General features: G+C 42.1%; 1 long non-coding RNA gene across 2 annotated transcripts in view; it reads left to right on the top strand.

Moving 5' to 3' along the window:
• The first annotated feature begins 720 nt into the window (after positions 1-720).
• LOC128928332 (uncharacterized) overlaps positions 721-25,780 on the top strand; it is a 28,565-nt gene continuing 3,505 nt past the window's right edge. The window contains exons 1-2 of one of the 2 annotated variants that reach the window (XR_008473231.2): positions 721-1,169; positions 7,234-7,409. This is a non-coding gene — a long non-coding RNA (uncharacterized LOC128928332). Of the gene's footprint in view, positions 1,170-7,191; positions 7,410-25,780 lie in introns of both variants that reach the window. The other variant, XR_008473232.2, reaches the window with a different exon arrangement.

Below are 25,780 nucleotides of genomic sequence, written 5' to 3'. Positions count from 1 at the left end.
TGAATGCCACTTAGCAGACACTGGGGCTCAGAATAACAATGTCTTGCAATCAGTGAACCACTCCAAACTCAAAATCCATTTCGGAGAGCAAGTTCTACGGGCTTGAGACTCTGGCAGGCAGAGAAACCATCAGCCGCCATTATCACCGGCACATCGTCTGCTGCCTAATTACACCATAATTAGATCAGGGATAATTACCTTGATCTCCATTATTATTGCTGAATCTTAGAATCATAATGTTAGAAGGGAATTTCATTCTCATCAATTTTAACATCCTTATTCAGAGAACGTAAGAGAGATCAGGGAGTGTAAGTGACTTGTCCAAGTTAAGATTGCACAGATACTTATTAATACTATTTAAATTAATTAGATCACTAAATAATGAGTGTATTTAATTGGGAACCACTATTGTGAATGTAGAATATCCACATGCACCTATGTACTGGCCTGCGCAGAAGGAACACCAGCGATGTTCTGTTTTTTTCTGACATGTTCCTATCATGCACTGTCTGGTTCCTCAAATTGCTATTTATGCACTTATTTCTATTTTAATCCTGTTCGCCTCCATCACAGGGTAGGTTCGTGAAACAGCCGAGCCTCTATTGCATGTTTTTTTCTCGGAGTCTCTGCGCAGTGCCTCAATCCTGATGGAAATTTAAGAACCCTTCATCCCACAAATAGTGAACCCTGGGGTTGTGACGTCAGCTCTGGGTCCGAGTCCATTCCAGGGCCAGCCTGGCTCCGACATCCCAGGGAATTGTGTCACTCCCATTGGGAAGCTGTGGTGGCCTCTCCCACATGGCCTAGGTCCACTACTCCGTTAAAGGTCACATAGCCCAGACAAAAATAGGACACAGCAGCGTGTCAACAAGCCAGGCTTTCTCCTTCCTTCCACCTAATAAAAGGTGCCTCACGTTGTTGAAACACAGTCCATTTCCCCTGGGAATAGAACAGGAACGGCAGGAATCTTAGGGATGCTGGCTTTCAAGGAATACCTCATGACAGGCATCAAGATAAACCTGACCTGATGAAGAGAACACAAGCCAGAATCTGCGAATCAGGAGCAAAGTGACTCAGCTTCCGGGACAGGCATGTAATGAGGTCATGAAGGAGGAGACTCCCTGCAGGGCCAGAGAACCCTGCTCCCTGGGCTGTTCCGTCTCTTTCAGGTGAGAGAGAATATGGGCAGGAAATGGCACTTCCCAGCAGGGCCACCCCTATTCCCTGGGTGCCTTCCAGTGTTGGGTCTGAGACTTCAGTTCAGGCTCTATCTCAAAGACAGACACATATTGTTTTCTCAGTTGGGGCCTCCCACGAGCCTCAGAACTATAACAATTTTTGCAAATATGTCAGTCACTTGGAAGGTATTTTAACAGGCTGTTAGCGGAGGGTAGGTAAAGCAATGTTTAAATGAAAAGGGAAACTCTTGCTGCTATTTTTAAAAAGATGTCTTCTGAACAGAATCTGCCCGGTTTGCCCAGGAGGGCTAGGCCTGGGTCCACTCTCCTCAACCTGCTCCTTTTTGGTAAAAATGTTGAGAGAGGCATATTGTTTTTATGATTGGCTATATGGCTCTAATAAGTTCAGAATCAAGGATACATTTCTTGACTCATCTACAGAAAGAATAAGAAATTTAAATTACACTTAGATGATTTAGGTTAAGATTCTCTGACCCTTTTGCATAAAAATGTTCACCTGAATTTCTTTTCTTTTTCTGAGATGGAGTCGCTCTCTGTTGCCCACAGGGAGTGCAGTGGCGCAGTCTCAGCTCACTGCAACCTCTGCCTCCTAAGTTCAAGTGATTCTCCTGCCTCAGTCTCCCAAGTAGCTGGGACTATAGGCATGTGCCACCAAGCCTGGCTAATTTTTTGTATTTTTGGTAGAGAGGGTTTCACCATATTAGCCAGTATGGTCTTGATCTCCTGACCTTGTGATCTGACTGCCTCGGCTTCCCAAAATGCTGGGATTACAGGCATGAGCCACTATGCCCAGCCTGAATGTTTTATTATAGGTAAAATATTTTCTTCAGTAGCAAAATATTTAGGGTAGGGGTGGGCAATATTATCACAGATTTCTTTTTTTAATCTGAAAAAAATAGCTTCACCCTTGCTACCTTGATACTTCAGTCCATGCTAGATAGTTAGAAATGGTCAGTGCAGAAACATCTTCTTGGGATGCGTTTGACTTGAGATCTGTCCAGTGAGTCAGTTTTCATGCTGATCATTTTCAACTTTCTCTTTCATATTTAATTAGTTTTACTCAAACATTAATATCAATCCGAGCCACTAGGCAAACACAATCTGGTACAGTGTAGACCTTGATGATGGAAAATATATTAATTTTTCCAACATCGAGCTTTCCCTTGTTATGAGGATGCAATTCATTAAGCTGGCAGCCACCTCCATAGGCTTTCTGGATGGACTGGCCACAGGATGCAGGCGTGTCCTGAGGTAGATGGGGAAACTTTGGGATAGTTACAGAAAAGAGATCAGCCACCTTCAACAGATGCATACAGACTTTCAACAAGTTAACTCACTCTGGACATACCAAGAACCTTGGGAGGGCTCTAAGAATAAAACCAGATACGGGAACACCAAGTGGGATAGGTGGGAACGGCTATGGCAGTGCACTTACAGCCACAGTGCATGGGCGCAAACACAGGAGGAGCCCCCACACCTTCACTGGGAAAGACGGGCTCACTCACGACTAGCGAGCACTGCAGACCAACAGCACCACCGAAAGAAGGCTCCACAGCTGCAACTGTGATACCTGTGATACGTGTCTTAAAGATACCACCAGAGAAGTGAATACAGCCGTATCACGAGACACTTCTGAGGAGAGAAGAAAAAGGGAATTTGTATTTTACTTTTGTACATGTGATTTCCTTTTTAGTAAAATCCTTGGTGATTTTAAATATCAGGTTCCTAGGAGGGTGGCCATACGTGCCTTGGCTCCTGCTGCTGCCAGGGGCTCGTGGGCACTGAAGATCACTTTCAGGTGAAACGTCTGAGAACACTGAGGGCTCCAACCCCAATCATTTTTGTTTTGTGCAACCCATGGCTCTGCTAAAGTCCCTGTTCACATATTAAAATGGATAATGACTGGCTTTCCCCTTTACTCATTGTATAGCAAAGATGTAATAAATTATTGAAATTGGGGGAACTGTACCACTTAATTTGCACTCGCCAGGGGTGGATGCTAGACGCTGTAGGTCCACAAGCGTTTTCTTATTGTATTCACATAAAGCATTTGTCATTCTCCGTAAGTACACGTTGGAGGAGACATGGCTGCTAATTCCATATTGAAGTGCACAAGACACCAATGACCGAGTAACCTCGGCAAAGCAGAGACAGCTGGAGTGGGAAGGTCTTCTCTCTTAGAAGGAAGCTGCAAGGAGACAGGTCCAAAATGAAGATGAGGAAACAGCCTGCATTCCTGAGGGATTTGTTTACTTTTGAAGTTTTAAATAATGGCTGGTTCTAAAGGTTTCCCTGCTGGAATTGCACTTTGGGTCTCTCAGATCTGGATGGTTCTCTGAGGCTGATGAGCCTGTGGGTGGTGGCAGCCCCGTGCCTCTGGTGCAGGCAGCCGAGGAACTGGCATCTGACTCTGGGGGTCAGGGAGATGGGTTAGTGGGTGAGCCCAGAATCTTCAAGTCCACTGTTGGCCCTTGAAGCTTTTCTTCATCTCATCACAGGGACTTCAATCAGGAAGGTGCCCAACGCAAAGACGGTGGTCCCCACTCCTGGATCCAGTGTTCAAACACCCACTGTGGTGACATCATCTCCGTGTCTGTACAGGGCATGGGGTGTGTGGTTAGAGCTGGAGTTGGAGGGAACAGAGAGGGAACAGTTGTAGCTTCCACTCGCATACGCTTCTTGTCTCAATGCCCAGAACCTGCCCCTGGGACAGGATTGAGCAGGTGCCTGTGTGTGCAGAAGTCCTGGTGGGAGAGCCCTTTGGGTACCATGTTTGCAGCACGATTGTATGAGACCCCTCACAGCTGCTTGGTTCGGCCTCTCCATCCTCTCTCTCCCGGCGTACATCATCCCTCATCACTGGAAGGAATTACAAGTATTATGTAAACAATGACAAGTATTCTACAAACAATGAACATGCTGCTTTGGCCCATCTATTTGTAAGAAAAACGTGGGGTTTTATGGAAATGAGTGACAGCTCTGAACGCCTGGCACCATCACAAATATCTCGGTGCAAAACATCAAGTTTATGCCTCCCTTCTGTGCTACAAAGGTCGTGTGTGCAACTCACTGATGGGATTCCCATTTCATTTTCTAAAGATCTGCTCACTGATCATATCAGTGAGATTGTTTTCACCAAGACCTATGACATACAAAAAACGGTTGCTTCAAAAGCATCTAGCAGCTAATCGCTGATCATCCAGGTGACAAAATGTTAATGACTTCACTCCTATTTATCACTGCACGCTGCACACAAACACCTCTCAGTCCATTGCCAACTTTATCCTTGACTCCTAATGAAACACAAGTGTCTTTGACAGGCGGATCACATGGCATAGGTGCCACAGTGGTTGCTTCAGGGGAGATAATTTCATTCAAGTGCTCTGCAGTCTGCGAGGCGCCCTGGGGCACAGTATTCTTTGGGCCTCCCAAGGTTCTGATGGTGATGGAGCGATATAACATGTATTCGTTTTCCAACATGACATGCTGCAGGGACCACTATGCAGGGAGCTAATGGGCTATTGAGCTGGACGCTGGACCATTGGCTGCATTGAATAATAAATATTACACAATATTTCTGTTTATTTTTATTTATTTATTATTATTAGTTTATTTATTTTTGAAGATGGGGTTTCACCATGCTGGTCAGTCTGGTCTTGAACTCCCGACTTCAGGTGATCCGCCTGCCTTGGCCTCCAAAGTGCTTGGATTACAGGGGTGAGCCACCACACCCAGCCAGAAAACCTTTAAAAATGTCAATCTTGGGGAACTAGAAGTACATATATGGCTCCTTATGAAAGCAGGGGTGGTAACTGAATAGAATTATTTTGTTTTTAGAGAACTATGATTTTCTTTTTGTTTTTTCTTCCTTTTTAATATTTTACATAAAAATCCAACTAATAGTATTCCACCGTATTGCCTTACAGAAGCAAATTGTGAAAAGTCAGAACATTTATGTATTTTCACTTAAAAATGAACATTTTCGTTAGCACCCAATGCAACAAAAGTGTATTAAAATGGCATGTCAGCCCCACACTTTTGCTGATGTAGCCACAGGGAGCCTAATGAATTGGTAGATTATGCATTTCATTTGCTCAGCAAGTCTTAACGGAGGTGCTTGGATGACCTGACAGAGCCCCGCCCTAAGCACTGGTCCTCCAAGGCTTGTTCGTTTCATGATTTGGACATCAAAAGAGAAGACCGTCCCAGGAAACCAGAGACATTGAGGCTTTACATGTCCACCTCAGAACCTAGATGCCGACTGCCTGCTGGAAATGGTGGTGTGAGGAGTGTGAGGGGGAGAAGTCATCTGAAGGAGCTCGGACTCCATGCTGTGTGCTCTAAAGATGAACTTTAGAAATTGCACATCAGTAGTTATAGCAGAAGGAGCGGTAGGAACTGAGAACAACTCACATGGCTTAGTGCGACTGATACATACCAGTTCAAGCTTGCATCCTGCACGATAAACCTAATTTACGGATCTCTGATGGCCCAAAGCAGAGCACCGCTGCTCGGCAGCCTCTGATGTTACTGAGGAAGGAAGAAGGACATTAGTGACATCTGCGTCCAGCAGGCCAGGCTCGAGAGATTCCTGGCCCCAAGTGCAGATGCAAGTCCAAACGCTTGTAGGAAGCCTGCTCCCTGCTGCTGGGAAATCCCAAACTTAATTTTGCAGGCCTCCGAGATTTAGATAAGAGGTTGTTTATTTAAAGGAGTATCCTCAAGTCTGTACTCTGATCGGCACCACAAATATTTGACCAGACAGTGATATGCCATGGTTAAGTTGTATCTAAACACTGTGGAATCCATATTTATTTTAGTTTATTCCTTCCATCTGTTAATATACTGAAGAAACAGGAAGATTCCCTCTTAAAAGGAAACAAAATCTTTGAATTAATTTTTATTACTTAATTAAGTTCACTTTAATGGAAACAATACCTTATTTAATGCTGTACATTATTCTTTATAAAAATATTCTTTTCTTCATTTTCAAGCAATTAATGTTACCCACAGAGTTCATGTTAAACTTTTATTCCAAGAAATGAGCTGAAGGGTTATTTAATTAATTTCAGTGATTTGCTGTTATGTACTCTGCGGCTCTGTTTCTAAATCATAATTGCTGCCTACAGATAGAAACATTTGTTATAAGCTAAGCAATAAGCTGCACAATGTGACCCATTTTGATTGTATGTATCTGCTGGAAATGAATGGGATATACTGCCTAATTTGGAGGGAAGCTTGCTGATTAAGTTCTAATAATAGGGTCTAGGCAGGCACTAGGAATAATAGTCTATGATAAATATAGAAGAAATAAGAATTTTAAAATCATGGTAATTAAGTTAGTCTTAGTCATTTTAGAAAGGATACCACCGACATCAATTTCTAGTTTGGTGATCACGTCAAAGCACTTTCCTGTGTCATTGTTGATCTCTTTAGAAAAATGTAGGAAAAAAATGGTTTCAGCATATAGTTTCAAGGGTGAATTATTTCCTTAATATTTTTGTCTTTTGGCCGGGTGAGGTGGTTCACACCTGTAATCTCATCACTTTGGGAGGCAGAGGCAGGTGGATCACCTGAGGTCAGGAGTTTGAGACCAGTCTGGCCAACAGGATGAAACCCAGTCTCTACTAAAAATACAAAAATTAGCCGGGCATGGTGGTGTGTACCTGTAATCCCAGCTACTCGGGAGGCTGAGGCAGGAGAATCGCTTGAATCTTGAAGGCAGAGGTTGCAGTGAGCCGGGACAGCACTATTTCACTCCAGCCTGGGCAACAGAAGCAAAACTCCATCTCAAAAAATATGTGTGTGTGTGTGTGTGTGTGTGTGTGTGTGTGTGTGTGTGTGTGTCTTTTATTTTTTACCCCACATTAATTTAAGCATGCACATTTTAATATGCCAGACATAAAATGGAATGATTTTAGTTTTTTTTCTCTTCCCGTAGCCCCTACGTAAAGAAAAATATCTGCTTTTTGTAATATCTTCATATGTTCAGGGTAAAATAATTATTTATTTCCAATCATCTTTGTACGTAAAGATTGACATGTTGACAAGTTGAATTCCTGCTTCATCTGGAGGGCTGCACAGTGTGTCTAAGAGAGGATTTTCGGGAGGCCAGAATATCAAGTTGGAGGGATGATTAGTGTTTTGGGAGATTGCTACCTGTTTTCAGTCAGATCATTGCCACTTTCCCCCCCCATCTGGATACTTCAGGTAAATTGCTAAAATTGTGCTGCCTAAGACTTTTCCTACCAGGAAACCAGTAGAATTAATTAAACAGGGGTCCATAGGGAGATTCTGTTCTCACTGGTTGGTGTTTTGAATCTGATGCCCAGTATTAGGAAATCATATTTCTATACTTTCAGGAAGCTGAACTAAACATGTTTGGAGAATCTTATTTATCTGTCATGTAAAAGGGTTTCAAGTCAGCTAAGTGCTAAAATCGGAACAGTGAGAAGAGGCAGTGCTGAGGAGTAACCCAGGGGTCGAAGCTGGCATCATAGCTGGCATTGAGCACTCGAAATCAAGTCCAATGTGTTGGAATGAAGCGTCGCTTGGACCTCGTATATACTTCATCGTATACAGTTCCACATTATGCTACCCAGTGCATAGAGATGGAGGGAGTCAAACAACATACTTTTGTCTGTATTTCTATTTCTGTGTTGAAACAGAGTGTTATGAGTTTTAGTAGTGGTGGTATTAGGCCAAGAGTGGGCCTGCAGGAGGAGGTGTGCTAGGCAAGTCTCTGCTGCATATAACTCAAACCGAATCATGTAAGGGTTAGGAAAGGAGCGGGCTGGGAGAGGCGCTGACGTTAGGAACGGTCGGATGCCAACAGGAACGACATGCTGATTGATTACTCCGATTTTGATTTCTGGATTTTCTGCAAAACTACATTGGTTTGGACCTGCCAACATCTTTGATCTCCTGAAAGGGCTTCTTTTCTTTTTTTCCTTTTTTTGAGATGGAGTCTCTCTGTGTCACCCAGTCTGGATCTCTTCTCACTGCAGCCTCCACATCCTGGGTTCAAGCAATTCTCTTGCTTCAGCCTCCTGAGTAGCTGGGACTACCAGCATGTGCCACAAAGCCGGGCTCATTTTTTTAGTTTTTTTTTTTTTCTTTCTTTTTCAGTAGAGATGGGATTCACCATGTTGGATATGCTGGTTTTGAACTCCTGACCTCAAGTGATCTTCCCACCTTGGCCTCCCAAAGTGCTGGGATTGCAGACATGAGCCACTGTGCCTGGCCAGGACTTCTGAGTTTCAGTTTGGAAATTTCAGAAAATCACAGGGCAGCTTCTTATCGGGACATGGCATTGTGGCCCTGCCGTGGACAGCCACCTTGGGGTTGTGTAACGTGGCATTGTGGCCCTGCAGTGGACAGCCACCTTGGGGTTGTGTAACGTGGCATTGTGGCCCTGCAGTGGACAGCCACCTTGGGCTTGTGTAACGTGCTTACCTTTCCTCCAATTACTATAGCCAGACAGGGGGGAAGGCAGAGGGTGATGTGGAGGGTTGACTAGTCAAGTCTGGGGTGCCAGGTCACCCTTGTGAGAAGCAAAGCCACTCTCTCCATTTCTCTCCTTCACTTTGGGTCCCGCCTGGCTGCACACTAGGAATGTCCCCTGGACATCCGAGTGTCACTCATCTCCCACCAGGCTTACCCATGATTCACCATGCTGTTTCTTGCTCCTGGCCTTGCTTGAGTGCTCTCTGGCCTCAATGTGCTCAGTGCACCGTGTGAACTCCCGTCTTCCAGGTGTTTGCATGCAATCATCAGAGGCGTGGAGAACCTACCATGAGCCAGACCCTTTTTCTACCCATTTCTGTGCAATACCTCATTTTGGTTTTACAATATTCCTTCTAGGTAGGTGCACAGTTTATTTACATTTTATAGATAAAAATATTGAGGTGCAAAATGTGAGTGGTTTTCCCAAAGCTCCAACGTTGCACATTTTGGAGACAGGCCTGAAACTGCATTGGAGGGGCTCAGAGTCCACCTCCTTCTCTTCAGCATCACTATGCCCATGGCTGGGCCAGCCCTGATCCTGGGTCTCTGGGAAGGAAAGCCCTGGGTCTCCATTTGCATTAAATGCTAACTAGAAACAGTCACAGAAGATCCCCCTTCGGTTGGTTTCTTTTCTGCTGGACTCTGACATAGTAAAAAATTTACACACAACTCATTTTGAAAAACCAAATCAAACAAAACAAAAGTCCTCTTAGTCATAGCATCAAAACTTAAAGCTAGAGAAGGGCTTAGAAATTCGCCCTGACTTTACGCAGGAGGTAACTGCTGCTGGGGAAACTGAGCAACTCTCCCTCCACACACACAGATGGCTTCTGATGGAGCCAAAACAGCGCTCCTACCCCAGGACCTCAGCACTAGGGGTAAGTCCTGGGCTCTGTTGGAACACAGCGTAGAATAATTCCCACAGCTGGGTTGGTCTGGGGCCACCTGTCAGATTCAGAGATGGACCCTGGATAGATTGAGAAGAGGTTCTGAGAGAGAAGTTTGCTCTAAGGATCCAGCATAGATAAATGGACCCTTTCTGGAAAGATGAAGGGCTCCGCTCTCACTGCCCAAGGATCGCTGGACTTTCTCCTCCAAAGACCTGCCCCTGGAACACAGCCCCTTTTCTCCTTCGCGCTGAGACCCGCCTGGCTGTGCGCTGGGAGTGTCCCTTGGAAAGCAGTTTGCAGGCCCTATGCTCGCTTACTGTGCTGAAGATTCTCTCGATTCTCTTAAGACCCTTGCACCCTGTCCTTGCCACTCCCTTCTCGTTCTCATCCCTCCACCCTCCGACCCTCCCCGAGGCCCTTTCTCCCCCTACTTCAAGGCTGGGGCCCTTTTCCGAGCACCTGGCTCATTGCAGAACAAAACAAAGCCCGTTTGGTGTGAGCCTCCGCGGTTCTCCTAATCGCTCTGATTTTCCATTTGAACCCTCGTTTTCCTCAGCCTGTTTCTGCAATAAATGATCACGGTTTTGAGACCGCAGCGCATTTGGAACCCTTTGGCCCATATTCTTGAACGCATCCTCTTTTAGAGTGCAGACCTTCATCGGAGCCTCCCAGCCTGAACTCCTCACCCCCCACCTCCTCCCATGGGGAAGTTAGGAGAAGTGGGTTCCCCATCAGAGAGCCTGGCAACTCCACTGTGGACACACCATTAAGGTAACCTGACCTCTGGATGAATCAAGTCAGTCAACTTAGCAGGCTCTAAAACCCCTTTAATTCAAAAACTTGGAGCCTGCATTTTATTTTCCTTAGATGTCCATGATTTTTTAAAAATAGGCATTCCAAGGCTGGGTGTGGTGGCTCATGCCTGTAATCTCAACATTTCGGGAGGCCGAGGTGGGTGGATCACTTGAGCTCAGGAGTTCAAGACCAGCCTGACCAACATGGTGAAACCCCGTCTCTACTAAAAATACAAAAATTAGCTGGGCGTGGTGGCAGGTGCCTGTAATCCCAGCTACTCGGAAGGCTGAGGCAGGAGAATCACTTGAACCAGGGAGGTAAAGGTTGCAGCCGAGATCGCACCACTGCACTCCAGCCTGGGAGACAGGGCAAAACTGTGTCCCAAAAAAGCAACAAAAAAAGGGGGATTCTAATTTTCCGTCCAAGATCCTTGCACCTCTCAGCTCACTTAGCCTGGGGTTCCACACCCGATCTCCAGGTGATGTCTGCTTCTCCAGTCCTGTTAGCCGGAAACAGAGACTGATTCATGTGTCACACTTCAGCTCCCAGGCCAGGACTCTGTCACTCTGGGGAGTAAGTATGTTTTCACTTTTTGCTTCATTCCTGCCGTAGAGAAGAGGCACCCACCAAAGCCAGTGTAAACAGCCACTGTTCCACGCACAGCAATGTCAGTCTTTATTCATGATTGCTTTTGTCCTATGTCCTCGTTCCCCCCGTTTCATTGATGCCTTTCAGTTTTCCCTTTTAAATACTTCGGGTGATAATTAAAGGCAAAGAGGACTGCTGGGTTATTCATCACACCTGAAGTAAGAAAAAGTTACCTGCAGGCAAAGGAGCTGGATGGAGGGTCGGATCGAAAGGCCACTTGGCTGTGCATGGGCAAGAAAGAACGGAATGCTTTTGAAGAGAGAAATGTTATTCTAGATTTCCGCTGAGAGAAGGAATGCTGAGTGCTCCTGATGGGGGGGCTTTAGCAGGGGTGACATGCCTTTGATTTAGAATGGCTAGCACACGTGAATGCACACACGACCTTCTGCCTTAGTTTCAGGATAAGGGAATTTCTTCTTCACATAACCGTAGGTACAGCTGCATTTACACATATTTACTAGGCACCTACCACATACAGGAAAAAAACCTGAGGAGTAAATTACAATCCTCTCCCATTCTGAAGGCACTTCTGACATTGTCTGTATTTAAACTTTCATTAGGGTTAGTGAACAGCAATGTGTTGCTGATAATTCTAATGTTGCTCCTGGGCACGTTGCGTTATTTTGAGAGATTTGTACCCTCCATGTGGGGTTGGAAACATCTGTTAAGACTAGAGCATATCAGTTAAGATTGTATTTTTCCTCCTCCTAGTTTGAGTCCAGATGGTTACATCTATGCACTATGTACTGCAAGTTTCAATCAGCTATCGTAATTTAATTTATTTTCTTTCGGATGTTTAATGAAACTAATATTTAAAATAATAACTCCTAATATATTTCTAATGAGGTCAAAGTTAAAGCCCCTTAAGTGTGTGTGTGCCTGTGTGTGTGTCTGTTAAAATGTTGTAAGATTACTGGATGCTAAGAATGGTGTTTTCAGGCCAGATGCAGTGACTCGATCCCATAATCCCAGCAGTTTAGGAGGTCCAGGCACGTGGATCACTTGAGGTCAGGAGTTCAAGACCAGCCCGGCCAACCTGGTGACACCCCATCTCTACTAAAAATACAAAAATTAGCGGGGTGTGGTAGTGCATGTCTGTCATCCCAGCTACTCAGGAAGCTGAGGTAGGAGAGTCGCTTGAACCTAAGAGGAGGAAGTTGAAGTTGTAGTGAGCTGGGATGGGGCCACTGCACTCCAGCCTGGATGATAGAGACACTGTCTCTAAAATCAATCAATCAATCAATCAATAGAAATTTTAAAAATGCTGTCAGATTACTGTTAAAACTTGTATATAAAGCATATTATTAAATAAAAGTTTAAACATTCCATCTGAGTGGGTTTTCTAAATCTCAACAAAGTGAACTTCATCAGAAATAATAGCTTCAAGAAAGAAAATCATTTAAAATAGTGATGAATTGTTACTTAATTCAACAAAATAATACATAGTCCATCATAGAAATATATAACGAAGCTATTTTTCTCATCGATTACTGTTTTGGGAGAAGTGACAAAGCTGTTCCAATGAAGAGAAAGTACCTGAATTTTCAGGCAGTTCTGCTGGGGAGCGGATGTTTCAGGATGCTTTAGAACATTGATCTCCAAATGTTTGCCACTGTTCTATCCTGCTGTTTTGCAAAATACAAGCTCTCAGTTGTTTTTAATGGGCGTACAACATTTTCCTTCCTATGCTGAAATGGTTGCAAATGATGCAAATTTTGGGATACTACGGACAGATGAAAATTAAACTATGAACTTGTTCTAGGAAATGTAGTCAGTAGAATGCTAATTATGAAGTGGTTTGATACTGACTATTGCCTATTAAAAGAAATACACAAACAAGCTCTTCAATTGCAGGAAATTGGACATGATTCCTTTTCCTCTTTGAACTTGTATTCCAATTTTATTTCTCCATAGGTTTTATCTTAATGTAATCTTTCCTCAAAACATTCTTATTGTTTTGTAATTCCTTCTATGAAAGAAATATATACATTGAAAATAAAATATTTTAATTTTGCCCATGCAGCTCTGTTACATTTTTCTATATTGAATTGTTATTATAATTAATATTTGTGCAAGGCTGATCCCAATTACAAACATATACAATTTTATATTTTGCAAATAAAGATTTACAGTTTAATTTGAAATTCCTATCCTAATAAGTTAATTTTTTTATTAACTTATGTAATTAGTGCATATTTAACAGAATGCAGTAACTCTTATCAAACCTACTACTGGTAATTTTTTAAAATGTAGACTTTGAGAAGGTTTGAAGTGTTATAGAATTTCACTGACGTAATGGAAACATTTTTTGAATGACGTAAATATGTCAATGATCTGTTATTTTAAAAAACATAGTCTACCAGCTGACAAATTGATCAGGTTCTCTTTGAAACCTGATAATCAGAATGATAGAGAGGCTGTGTTCTCCACTGATCAATGCCTGTAGAATGTCCGTATTATGGGTTAATCGTGTATGGTTTGCTGATGTGTCTTCATGGAGCTTTATCTCTATTTCCTCTGTGATATTATAAAGCTTGCAGAGACAGCCACATTTTTCTCCTTTTTCCACCCTCTATCTTTCTTCTTGTCACCCTCTTCTTTTTCTTCTTATGTTTTAGCTCCACTTGATATTTTCCTAAGATGCTTTCACCGTTGAGCATTTAATAGTGTTGATTATCTCAAGCATATGGTGGGTTAAGTAGCTCATAAAAGAGAATTACACTTGAAAAAAAAATCTTTATAGAAAAACACACATTAGTGTTCTTGGTAAGTTCCAGCAGTGATGCTACAATATATCATATTCACTTTAAAAATATCATATTCAGTTTATTATTTAATACGAAAATCAATTTGTTGGCTTGGACCAAAGCAGAAGTTCCTGTTATAGTCACAGCATGTAACTCTTTTAACTACTCTTAAAAGCCCCACCATGGGAAGCAGCCATCTAGTTAAATTCCATGGCATGGTCCACAAAAGCCATTCTATCTAGATACAACTTTTATGTCAACCAGAAACTTCAATCTGACTTCACAGGAAAGTGACCCTGCTAGTCTCCAAATGCCTCATGTTAGTGCTGTGCTGTGTTCCCACATCTGCACTGCTGTGCTGTGTTCCCACATCTGCACGGCTATGCATCTGGCCAGGGACAGCAAGTCCATCCTCCCAAGGTGAGGATGATTTGAGAGGTCCAGTTTGGCTCTGAGGGGATTGAAAACGGCTCTCATCTCTCCTTGTTTTTTTTTCCCATTGAGTCTGCCATCCATATCCCTCCAAGCACAATAACTTGGGAAGTAATTTTTTCTCTTATTTTTGCAGATCTTTATTTGTGAATTCCATATTAACTGAAATAAGTACGTCTCATGTCCTCATTTTTGTTGCTTTACTTATTTAAAGAGATCTGTACTTTAGTAATTTTGCCTTTACTTTTCTTAAAAAAATAAAGAGGGTTTAACACAGTGTCATCTATTTGGGGGAACTGCAATGGCATGTTTCAGGAGCCGTAAAGCAGTGAAGTAAAAAGCGCGAGTGAAGTAACTCCATTTTCTCCATATATTGTTTGAAAATGAAGCAGTACTTAGTCACAAATGTTACTTTGCACTGTGGATGAATCTTGTTTGGTAGGGCCAGAAACACACAATTTTGAAGAGCCCCTTTAAAATGACAACATAGCAAAAGCACAGGCCTGGCGCATGGCTATTGACTGTGATCCCAGCACTTTGGGAGCCCAAGGCAGGCGGATCACCTGAGGTCAGGATTACGAGACCAGCCTGGCCAACGTGGTGAAACCTGGTCTCTACTACAAATGCAAAAAATGAGCCAGGCATGGTGATGTATGTCTGTAGTCCAAGCTACTTGGGGGACTGAGGCAGGACAATCATTTGAACCTGGGAGGTGGAGGTTGCAGTGAGCCGAGATCATGCCACTGTACTCCAGCCTGGGCTACAAAGCAAGACTTCATCTCAAACAAAAAGTATAAAATGAGTTAGAAAGTGAAATTTTATTTAGAAAGAAAAATAAATCAAACATATTGCAATCTTTATAAAAGTATACAATTATGGAAATATTATAATATTCAGAAAATTAACATAATTTAAAAAAATAGCTGCCTTACCTGACTGAGTCCTTTAAAAATTGTAGGAATTCTAGTTGAGCAGCTTCTCAGGCACAAAAGTTTATTGTGTCTTTTTTAAATAAAATGAATAGGAAAATTTAATTTTTCTGAAGAATGCTTGATAGAATATTTTATAGTTTTAAAAAACGTCTTTGAATTTTACAACTTATTATTGGTAATGGCATGTACATTTAAGGCTGTTGTTCAATTTCTGAAACCTTCTGTCAAAAAACATACAACATAAGAAAAAATGAGTTATCTGTCATAAAAATACATAGTTTACAAGATTGCAAGGACTTTCAAGATTTTATACAAGTAAATTAATCATTTACTTATGATTAATTAGATTGATTGATGAGACTCATTAACCCATTTACCAAAAACATCCCATTTCTGATGGCCTAATATATTTCATTTTAACTTAATGCCAGTATTTTACGTAAATTCAGAAAGATTTTAAATCTTTTCACAATGTGTTTCTGTTACACTCCTCCTTCTTCTTCTTATTGTCAAATAATTCTACAGTTTTTTCATGGCTTCCACCGGAAGTTTATTTCTCAGCTTCAATGAATTACTGTTTTTGGTTTAATCTGGAAACAAAATGGGCTTTTACATTTTAGTCTCATTGCCAGACAAGGTAGTTCATTCTCAGCACATACCTTTTTGTTTTGTTTTATATTCCATTATTATTTTGTCTGTATTTCTTTCATGTTCTATTTAATAAATACACGTAAAAATGATTGAAGCATATCTATCCTATGTGCATAAATAAGGAGCTCATAATTTCCAATTTCATTGAAACTTTCCAAAACATCCTTCAAATCAGATTATAATGGTCCATTCTGGTTTTATATATCTTTTTGATAAACTTATTCCATCTTATTTGTGTGTGTTCTTTTCTTTAAGTCTTCAAATACATATCATATATCTGGGAGTACTTAAAACACTGCAAAATCCAGTTACTAAGGCTTGAATACTATAATCCATTTCTAGGAGACAACCTTGAAATGAAAAGAACTTGCAAAATACTGAAGAGTTGGACGACTTCAGATGCTATTAAAGAAGTTACTTTCTAAACAAGACTGAGAAGCTAAGCTAGGCTTCCCATAGCCTGCCACACCTGGCGTCCTGAAGTCAGGTTATTTGACATGAGTGTGGCAGGGGTCCACTTTCAAGGCATTCCCCTGTTATTGCTGGGGTAAGCGATCCCTTACTAGCTTTGACAAAGAGCCATGCAGTTATATCCTAGTAAAACTCCAACTAAAAGTACCTGTAACGCAGTCTTCCTGGAGCTGGATCCAAAAATGCCTTAAACTTTATAGCTTCACAGTAAAAGTGCATTTGTTGCATCTTGTCCCCAGTTAAAACCCGGACAAAGTCATATAGTTTAGGAACTAAGCCCTCAAAACTCATAAACAAGGTGTGATGAGGCCAGAATCATCACTACTTTTATTCTCAAGGATCCTAGGGTTTCAGATTAATGACCCCACATTCTTAAACTACTCGGGCTGCCAGAACAAAATACCAGACTGGCGGGAGGATTTAAACCACACAAATTTATTTTCTTACAGTTCTAGAGGCTGGGAAATCCAAGGTCAAGGTGCCTGAATTTGGGTCCTGGGGAGGGCTCTCTTCCTGGCTTGGAAATAGCTGCTTTCTTGCTGTATTCTCATGTGGTGGAAAAAGAGAGAGCGAGCTCCCTGGGGTCTCATAGAGACACTAATTCTGCTGGATCAGGGCTCCACATTATGTCTTAATTTACCCTTAGTTACTTCCTTATTCCAAGTAGTTACATAGGGGATTATGGCTTCGACATACGAATTTTTGTGGGAGCAGGGGATGCTGTTTAATCCATAGCCCCATGTATATCATAAATGTGTGTAATAGAACACTTGAAAAGCCAAATTAGAGATATTCCAATTAATAAAAGTTTGATTCAAATTTGTTTTCTTGTCTGGGCACAGTGGCTCATGGCTGTAATCTCAGCGTTGTGCAAGGGTAAGGTGGCAGAATTACTGGAGCCTAGGAGTTTGAGGCCAATGTGGGCAACATAGCAGGATCCTGTCTTTACAGAAAGTTTTCTTTAAAAAATTAGCTGGACATGGTGGCACACACAAAGTTCGAGATACTTGGGAAGATCACATGAGTCCAGGAGTTTGAGACTACAGTGAGCTGTTATCCTGCCACTGTATTCTAGCCTGGGCAATAGAAAAAAAACCCTGTCTCAATAATAATAATAATAGAATTCTTACCTTGGTTAGAAAAAAAAGTAATGCACTCTCTTACATGCAAAATACACTCAACTCACTCTCTTTCCAAGTCTCTTCGGTGCTGTTACTGAAGTTCAGCAGCTTAGGTTCAGCCTCTCTTGATCTGAAGCCCTATGAGCTAAAAGAACACAATACTAATGTATAATGTGCTAGGGGCACAAAAGAACCACCACGCACAATTCCATTCACTACACAGGCATATAGCAGCACTGCTCCACAGCAATACTGCAACTCCCCAGGACACATATTGGTGCTTTTTTAAGCAGGTCTCAAGCTGTGTGAGTAATTCTGCATGCCGTCTGTCTCTGGCTTCTTGGATCTTAATTTTCCTGAGTCAACTTTTTTACTCCCCATGAAATGTGGCCAATGCGCCAAGCTGAGTAGTTTTATCGGCTGCTTCTTACTTATTGAAATTTAGAGGTCTTAAGAAGCCATTTCTTTTTAAACTGACTCCTTCCTTTTCAGTCTAAGCTAGTGGTCTATCTGTAGCTACACTTGTCTTGAAAAATTGTGTGGGTCTCCCATGAATCTTATTGGAGTGTATTCCATCTTACCAAAGCCATCCCTACAAATGTCTTTAAGATAACTATTTTGACCTTGGGATCCTGTGGAGACCACTGAGAAAACGTAGTATTGGGTTTCTTAAAAGCTTTATTGTATGAGTGAGTGTTTTTCTGGGACTTCAACTTCGATCTTTCAGAGGCTTTGGAAAGTATTTGAAAATCACACCTGGCTTCAACTTTTTGCCATCTGTTTCTGATAGTACCCTGCGTTTTCTCTTTGCCTGGGGGTTATTTCTTAATTTTAGCATTATTTATCATCAGGGGAGGCTGATAACTTTCAAAATTGGGGAGTCCTTGTTTCTTTTTTCAGTATTTGATCTTCCTTAGTTGATTTCTGTCTTCTCCCAAGAAGCAGCCCAAAAGCATTTTGAAAACTGTATCTGGAAATTTTAGCCAATCATCAGGTTTATTAGGTGCATTTTTTATTTTCATATGATGTCATGTGCCAATATTGGTAAACTTTCACCACTACCTAGCAAGGATTTAGTTTTCTTCCATTTTCAACACCATTTCCTTCACTGTACATTAAGCTTCCCCTGTATCCTTTCATGACAACCAGCAGATGTTTATTTTCAGTGTTTTCAAGGCTCCCCTGGGTGTCACTTACACCTTCCTCAATATTTTTCCAACTCCTCACTGATTGTGCATCCATTTTTGCTACCAAAATCTACAATAGTTATCTCTTGCTGCATAAAGACACCGCCTCAAAATTGAGAGGTTTAAAGTTTTAATACACAATTATTATCCTCCCAGTTTCTAAGAGTCGGGAGTTTAAGATCAAGGATAGTTGTAGTCTCCGAAGACATTGCAGTTCAGGAGGCCACCGGGGCCTTCAGGACCTGAAGAACTTAGTGGGGGTGGAGGATCAGCCTCCAGGGCAACTCCTCCCGTGGTGGCCGATGTGTGGCGGCTGCTGGCGAGAGGCCCAGTTTCTTCCCACACTGAAGTGTCTTTCAGACCAAGTCATCCAAGAGACAGTAACATGGATGTGGCCTTGCTTCAGAAGCCACTTTCACCTCTGCCAGACTCTACACACAGGAAGCAGGTCACTCAGTCTGGCCTACTTTCAGAGGAAAGGAAAATTAGGCTTCATCTTGGAAAGGAAAAGTGGCAAAGAATTTGTATGTGTATATTCAAACCACCACGCAGTAGCCGCACGATTTGTGAAACTGGCAAGTTTATAGGGAGGGTGAGATTCACAAATGATTTGAGCAGGCACCTGCCTCCAGTGCTCTGCGATTCTCACGGATTTGCCAAACTCCATGGAACATCTTCATCCTCATGATTGTTTCCCTCATGGTGATGAAATGGCTGCAAAATTCCCAAAAATTGCACATGCATCTCATACTATCCAGAAGAAGAGAAAGCATTCTTCTGCTAGAAGTCCCCGTGAGACTGGAGAAATAGAAGTTGTGGAGGAGAGAGAATGATGCCTAGTCATTTCTAGTCAGGGAACATATACCATGCCTTGAGCAACAAACAGACGAACTGTTTACTGTCGTCTTTGGGGGGTCTTACAAGGTGAAAACATACCTCGTCTTAATTTGCAATGTAAAAATGCTGCGACCTGAGTCTAACATCCTATTCATAAGGCTGTACTGTCTCCATGGGATTTTTGTCTGTTTGACCCACCATGCAGCAGCAGAGCCAAGAACAAGGCCTGACACAGAAGAATAAAGAGGTGTTGAAATATTCAGTGAAGGAAAGGGCAACCAGAGGGTAATAACCATTGTATGAACACAGAAGCAGTGTCTCTGGTACAAATAGGCTGTTGATTCTTGGCGACTATCTGCCTGTTGATCACTATGAGGCAGGGCACTTTCAGCATTGGTGCCTCTGGTCCTGCCATTCTCCTGGACTCTATTTTTGGTTCTCGCAGCTCCAGGTTTCCCACCTCCTCCCGATGTGAAGCCCTCTGCGCACCTTATCTTTCTGGAGCAACTCATCCAGATGCTTCCTTCTCTGCAATAGGAGGAAGTGACTGCATGTGCTGAGACCCTTTGCCAATTGCCAAGAAATTCTATTTCTGTCCCCTTCATTCATTAGTAAGAAATATGAAAAGCAGCAGCATCTCGTCAGCGTTTGCTGAACATCAACAACAAATTAGCTTGTTGATGAGGTCATGTTGATCTGCTGCTATCTGGCAGATGAGTACTTTTTAAGAAAAATAGATAAAGCAATGGAAATATACTGCTTGAGAGTACCTCTGTGATTCAGATATATCTGGAGTTTCTGAAATGGTAAATCATGTTTCTTTCCCATTTGTTGAACTTTCTAAGGAGAAAGGAAATTTAGAAAATTTGGAAAGTTCAGACATTACAATAAAAATCAACCAATTGTTCCAATGCATGGGGGAAAAGGAACAAAAATTAAAATTTTTGTCTTTTGATTGTCACAGCGAAACATTAATTAGGAGGGAAGTGAAACCAATCCTAGAGTTGGGATATGACAAGTCAAATTCCATTTCTAAGGAAAAAAACCTAGTGTATCAATCCCTAAGGGTCTCCTTTAAAAAAGACAGAAGTTTCGGGCCGGGCGTGGTGGCTCATGCCTGTAATCCCAGCACTTTGGGAGGCCGAGGCGGATGGATCACGAGGTCAAGAGATCGAGACCATCCTGGTCAACACGGTGAAACCCCGTCTCTACTAGAAATGCAAAAAAGTAGCTGGGCATGGTGGCACGTGCCTGTAATCCCAGCTACTCAGGAGGCTGAGGCAGGAGAATTGCCTGAACCCAGGAGGCGGAGGTTGCGGTGAGCTGAGATCACGCCATTGCACTCCAGCCTGGGTAACAAGAGTGAAACTGCATCTCAAAAAAAAAAAAAAAAAAATGGCAGAAGTTTTTATACTAGTCTATGTATCAAGTTCAAGTCATTTCTTTTCAGTGTCAGAATTCCGATCAACCAATCTGTTCCCAAGTTCCCTGAGGTCTCTCTCCTTGATTTGTGAACAGTGTCTTTTCCTTATGCCTCTTCCCATCATCCTTCCACCACCCGTGTTTGTGTCTTAAGCGCTTCTTACAAGGACACCAGTAACACTGGATTTGGGCCCATCCTAATTACCTTATTTTACCGTAATTACCTGTAAATAGCCTATCCCCAAATACAGCCATACTCTGAGGTATGAAGGATTAGGGCCTTTGGGGAAACATGGTTAATTCAGTCTATAACACCAAAAATCCTTCTAAATCAGAGTGTTTTGAAAGTGAAAGGCAATCTCTTGTCTGAGTCCCCTACCCCACCTCTCTAACCAGGTGAGACATGAGAACAGGAATTTTAGTAAGCCTGTTCTCATGTGTCCAACATGGACCAGAGGTGCCCAGACACACTATAAACAGCATCCTACTCATGAAGAAGTGCAGCAGCCAGAGGAGGCTGTGGGAAACAGTCCATAGCCCCGGAGCTAGTTCCCTTTGCATGAAATATTTATTTCCCATTTTTTCCACCTTGAGAGACATGGAAAATTATTTTTTTCCTTTATTTTGTTTCAGATGTAGGGGTTCTAAAAATTTAAATGTCCTTAGTTTAGCCAGTGGGGGAAAAAAGTTAAAAAGCGCTTTCTTTCTTTCCTTTTCATTGTTTTTTTATTTGTGTGTTTTGTTTTGTTTGGAGATGGAGTCTTGCTCTGTCACCCAGTCTAGCGTCCAGTGGAGCAATGTCGGCTCACTGCAACCTCCGCTTACTGAGTTCAAGTGATCCTCATGCCTCAGCCTCCCAAGTAGCTTGGATTACAGGTGCCTGCCACCACACCTCACTAATTTTTGTATTTACAGTAGAGACCGCGTTTCACCATGTTGGCCAAGCTGGTCTCAAATTCTGATCTCAGGCGATCTGCCTGTCTCTGCCTCCCAAAATGCTGGGAATAAAGGTGTGAGCCACCATGCCCTATGCCTGACCCAAGAGTTCCTTTTTAGATCAAGGAAAATGATGGCTTGTCATCAACATTGTATTTTTTTGCATTAAAAAGCCCTGCTCCCATGGATGGAAAATATTCTAATCCCCTTCCCACCTTTACAAATTATTCAGATGAGGGACGCAGGCAGGGTATGGGGCATCTAAGTTAGAGCAGATTCTGGCTCTGATGAGACTTTTACATATGACAATGGCTCTGAACTTTTGGAAACTGAGGCTAGGGACCTGATTTTCTTAGACCACATGTTCTAAGTAACAGATAAAATAGCGGTGTCTCCATTTGGCCTGATTATTCATTTCTCTTCCTTTCCATCTTAGGAAATGCAAAATGATGGTGTCTAACAAATAAGAAACATTTTAGAAAGGCACCTACTCTAAATTCATTAACTAGCAAGATTGAAATAAATATACGCAGTATGTATCTTCTGATAAGGCTCCATGGCAGAGAGAGAAGGGAGCAGGCCCAGGGTGCACAGGCATCCAGCAGCCACACGTGATCAGCTCTGGAAAATCCCAGAATATTTTAGGGTATTTAACATTTTGGTTGGCAAGTAAATCTTTAATAACGTTATTTTCTTACACGCAGCAAACCATCTTTTGATTTTCAAAGCATGCCTTTTTAGAAAAATAGCAGTTCATTTAAAACTGAACTCATGGCTGGGTGCAGTCGCTCACTCCTGTAATCCCAGCACTTTGGGAGGCAAAGGTGGGCAGATCACCTGAGGCCAGGAGTTCGAGACCAGCCTGGCTAACATGGGGAAAACCCATCTCTACTACGGGCGTGGTGGCACACGTCTGTAAACCCAGCTACTTGGGAAGCTGAGGTGAGAGAATCCCTTGAACCTGGGGACAGAGGTTGCAGTGAGCCAAGATGGCACCACTGTATTCCAGCCTGGTGAAAGTGTGATATTTCATTTAAAAAAAAAAAAAAGAAAAAAAGAAAAACTGAGATCAGATGACAGATTCAAAATATAGATTTTTAAATAATTATTAGATATCTCCATTCAGATGAAGACTATTTCTATCACTGATGTTTGCATCGTTTTATTTAATGGGTGATTTTATAATATCCAAATAACTGGTTCAAAATAGGATCAAAGTTTAAATCTAAGCATCCTTTCTGCAGATCTGTATACTACATCATTTTAGGCTATTTTTGACTTTTTGTGTTTTAAGAAACAAATTGGGGTGTAGTGTCTTACCAAGCTATTTGGACTTGTTCCCACAAACACTTGTGTAAGAGTCCACCAAGCAGAGAATTTACAGGGAGAGCTGCCAGCCTCCAACATTGAGATGTGAAAAACCAGAGCTGCAAGTGAAACCGGTCCTTGCCCTTTGTTTGCATTCTTCTGTTTAATTAGGGGAGGCACAGCTGTGGATAATTTATATTCAGTATCATGTACCCTATTAATTATCTTTTTATTCCCTACAAGGCCTTCAGACAACACCCCCGCACTGGGTTTGTGAGAGTAACTCTTCCACCTTTCCAGGAAGTTGAAAGCATGGGCCCAGCCTTTCCAGAAGCTCTGCCATTAGCTTGGAACATGAAAATGGGCTCAGCCAGGAGAATATATTATAAGGCCCCAAACTGCGCCAAATCTTAAGGCCTCAGAAAATAAAGATAAACTGAGATACAATTATTTTAGTTATATGAATGAACAAGGCCCTGGGAAGTATTTACTATCTCTTCTCACTATAAAAAGTAGAGAAAGACTTGCCCACTTTCAAGTTGCATTCAGTATCTGGGAAGATAATTTTCAAAGGAAATCTTTAAAACACCTTATCTGCAGAGGGATGTTTTAGGCTCTGAGCCCCTAGAATAAAGGCAGGGTTTGTCTCGTTGACAGCTGGGACCCAACCTGTGAGATACCAACACACAGAGTAAGCGTCTGATAGATAGCTGCTGGGTGGGGGTTGCTGATGGGGTCCTAATAATGAGACTGTTACTCTTTTATCTTTTTTTTGGGGGGGGGAGAAAATCTTGCTCTTTAATCCAAGCTGGAATGCAGTGACATGATCTCAGCGCACTGAAATCTCCGCCTCCCAGGGTTCAAGTGGTTCTCCTGCCTCAGCCTCCCTAGTAGCTGGGATTACAGGCACTGGCCACCATACCCAGCTACTCTTTGTATTTTTAGTGGAGATGAGGTTTCACCATGTTCGCTAGGCTGGTCTCGAACTCCTGACCTCAGCCTCCCGAAGTGCTGAGATTACAAGTGTGAGCCACCGTGCTTGGCCCAAGAGACTTACTCTTTACAGTTCTGAGCTGTAGTCTTTCTATGATTGTCGGCAACTTTTGGAGCAAAGATTCCGAGAAGATGTGAAATTCTGTATGAGATATTTGTTGCTTTGCAGACTGACCTCACACACAATGACATGGAAGTATGTTTTATTTAAAGATCAAATGGTAGGTATATAGGGAATGGAGAATTCTCAAAATAACCAAAGATTCCTTTAAGATTCTGTTGATGGTTTGTGACCAGAACCTCTGCTTCCTTTAAGAATGGCAGACTAAACTTAACCAATAGGGTAATTTATTGGTTCTGTGGAAAGAATTTAAATCACATATTCCAAGCAAAAAATAATATCATTATCATGATGCAGACCAGTGGGTTCTGTTATTTTCCCTCAAATTACACTCTAAGCGTGTCTTTTTGGTGGCGTGTGCAACTGTCACCCTTAGATCATTGCAACTTTCTCCCAGATGAATGGCCTAACGCTGATTCTCCATATTCTTTTTCATTCTATGCACTACAGCCAGACTAAATCTTCCTTAGAAATTACCTTCATCTGTCTCCTTGCTCAGATATTTCCAGTAGCTCTGTGCACTGCACTGTGTCAGCCTCTGTGTCCTCCAAGATTTGATTCTGCTTTTCTGGAAAACAAACTCCTCCCACCATCCGAGTGCCTCACAGACCAGTCTGATTTATTCCTGGACTCATCTGACCTTAGCTCAAGAGGGCCTTACTTGCAAAAGATGTCCTATCTTATCTTCTCATCTAGGGCGATATGGTCAGCTTAGGCAATTCAGTCCAGAAGGTCTTCCTGAATCCTGACACCCCAGCTGTCACTGCTACTTCTCTCTCAGTTCTTAATCCTTCAAGTATGAGGTCATAAAACCTAGATTCATCTTTACCATCTAATTGTTTCGTAAATGTGGACCTTGGGACCTACATAAATGCTGAGCTCTTAGAAGGCTAAGACCATGGTATTTTGTCTCTTCAATAACACTGATCAAGATGGTAAAAAACAAACAAACAAACAAACAAAAAAAAACTATGACAAATAGCAATACTTTTTAAAGTCTTAATTTGATGCTTAGAAATTATATACTTAACCGGTCTTTGATTAATGTGATCTAAAACAGTCTACATTCAACAATGGGGAAGCCAAAAAACCTGAAAGCAAACGCATTGACTTTACAGCCTTGTTTAGGGTTTTTGTGGGTATAGAAATGGGACATTACATAAGGATATGGATTTCAGGGATAGAGATCAGTCACCAGCACACCGGGGAACACGTTTTGTCTCATTCCATGATCCATCAAAGAGCTGTTAGAATCCGAGGACAGGCACACGGCTGGTGGCCATTCACTGCAAAGAAGGGGAAATGTTCTTTCTTCTTTTATTTTTACATGGCAGGATCTAATTATGAGAACAGTAGCCATTTCACTCTAGAAATCCCTAGATAGTCGTATTTTATTCTCTAATCACTAGCAACATTTCCCATGGTATTAGCAGAGTGAAATTAACCATGATTGCATTCTCACAGCCCAGGAGCTGCACTTGCTCGGGACATCTTTCAAGGTGCCGGGTAAGAGCTGCTTATTCATTCTGCCTTCCTCGATTGTCTGCTGTTTTGTGAAGTTTCACCGAAAAAAAAAAAAAAAAT

This window comes from Callithrix jacchus, chromosome 7, assembly GCF_049354715.1.
Source record: "Callithrix jacchus isolate 240 chromosome 7, calJac240_pri, whole genome shotgun sequence".
In the NCBI taxonomy this organism is placed as follows: Eukaryota; Metazoa; Chordata; class Mammalia; order Primates; family Cebidae; genus Callithrix; species Callithrix jacchus.
The sequence above is the reverse complement of the archived record's forward strand: the minus strand, read 5'-3'. Positions and strand labels throughout refer to the sequence as shown.